Source organism: Physeter macrocephalus, chromosome 11 (assembly GCF_002837175.3).
Source record: "Physeter macrocephalus isolate SW-GA chromosome 11, ASM283717v5, whole genome shotgun sequence".
Lineage (NCBI taxonomy): Eukaryota > Metazoa > Chordata > Mammalia > Artiodactyla > Physeteridae > Physeter > Physeter macrocephalus.
The window spans coordinates 114,225,032-114,227,201 of NC_041224.1; positions in this window are offsets into that span (position 1 = coordinate 114,225,032).

Consider the following 2,170-nt stretch of genomic DNA (forward strand, 5'->3'; position numbering starts at 1 on the left):
GTTCCTTGTTTTGACAAATGCCATGATGGATTTGGGTGTATAAACTTGGAGGGAGGAGCTAGAAGTAGAAAGAAGGTTCAAGTTGAACAGCTCTGCTTTATAAAGGAATTCAAAATGCCTAGGGAAAATTGAGGACAGAGGAAAAACAAGAGCCAGGAATGCTAGGCAAAGTACCATAAAAAGTACAAAGAAATAACTCTCAGTGGTGACACTGCAGCAAAGAGACAATAAAACTCAGAAAATCCTGATGGAAGGAATAAGTTGTTAACTTTGGAGTATAAAATATAAAGACCTCTCCCCTGACTTATGAATCTTCAGTAAAATCCACAATGCTCACTTTCTGATGTGAGTGGACTCCTTATCAACAGCATGTAAGCATGATGGAACAGAAGAATGACGGGGCAGTCAATATCTGGGTTATATTTTAGAAAAATGTTGACTACAATAAGTATTTAATCCTGTAACCTGGCATTAAAGAAGTCCCCCAAACTAAAATTGATCCATTAATAAACATTTTGAGATAAAGTTGTTCAATAATTTTGAGTCATTAAACTTACTCTTATCTAGCCTCTTTCCATTTTATTTCAAAGAATATCACAGGATCCAGTTAAACGTCTTCATGAAATCCACATGCTATATATATAAATGCCACTCCTCTTAATTGCCAGTTTATTAACCTTGTCAAAAAAAGTAGATTCATCTGACATCATATGTTCTTAGAATCATGCATCTTCCCTATGTGCTAAAAAAATCCATCCTTTTAATTCATCATTCTACAGTCTTGACAGGAATTGACATTAAGCCAACCAGTAATTGCCTCTTTGAAGGTGTTCATTGCTGCCTGAAACCTGGAGTGCTTATTAATCCAGCCATGTTTGGGAGAGAATCTTCCCTGAATCAGGGTACCACTGGACTTTCTCTGATGACTCTGGTATACCCCTGTGTATTGTACCAATGGTAACATGTACAGATACGTGGCATGAACCTGAACCTTAGAGATGTTGCCTCCCTCCAACTTATTGTCTACCTCTACAGATCCCAAATCTTGGTTCTATATGCATAAAGCAGTATCTTAAAATAAATGCTCCTGGGAAACATCTAATCCTGAAGTTTCTAATCAGAGGTTTTGATAGCTCCAGTGTCAAAGGCTAGCTACCTGCTAGTGGCTTAGCCTTGCAAAGTTTTAAGAAAATCACAGTGATCCATCAGCAATTTTTGTTTAAGAATAGAGAAGTGAAAAGCTAAAATGACAAGGACTGAGAATTTGTTAGTAGAGCAGTAGGGTATAAATTCAAATGTGCCTTTGAGAAAGAAGGGGTGCTGACTAAAGTTGCTGACCTAAGAGAAAGAATTTGACTCTGAAATAAAGCTGGAAAGGCAGAATTGGGGCAAGTGTCTGGACATGATGTCTGGACATGATGACAGATTTAGAAATTCAAATGAAAACTGAATAAAGGAGTAAAAGAAAAGCTGACATTAAAGCTAGGAATGTCCCTGCATGTCTGGACTTCCTTCCTGTCAATACACAGACCCTGGTGATCCTTTCCCTTACATCTCTTATTACTTTCTGAAGATAAACTATTTCAAACAGTTTGGCTCTGTGAGTGGTAAGATGAATAAACAAGCTTTTCAGCTTTAACAAAGGTATAGATAGAGACTGTGGGAAGTAAATCACCACTTTAAAAAATGAAGATATTTCCATATGTGTAAAAAGACATCGTGCTCTAAAGGGGGTGCTCTGTAACCCTAGAATGACGGAATATGTTTTAGGTGCTGATCAGCCAGCACAGAATGGCTCATTTATGCCTATTCCCAGCTTTCCCCACTTCTCGCCTACATCTTCTATAAAAGAGGATGCAGAGGTCAGAGAATATCTTTCCAACTCTCCCTTGCAGCAAGTGTGTGTGGGTGTGTGCACACACCCACTATACACTAAAACCTAGAACATTCCTTGGTATTTAAGTTGTTGAACAAAGTACAACAGATGAAATAGATTCTTACTGTTCACTCTAATGCACTCAACAAGAACTCATTAATTTCTTTCTTTTTTTTTTTTTTTTTTTTTTCAGTACGCGGGCCTCTCACTGCTGTGGCCTCTCCCGACGCGCAGGCTCAGCAGCCATGGCTCACGGGCCCAGCCGCTCCGCGGCATGTGGGATCTTCCCAGACC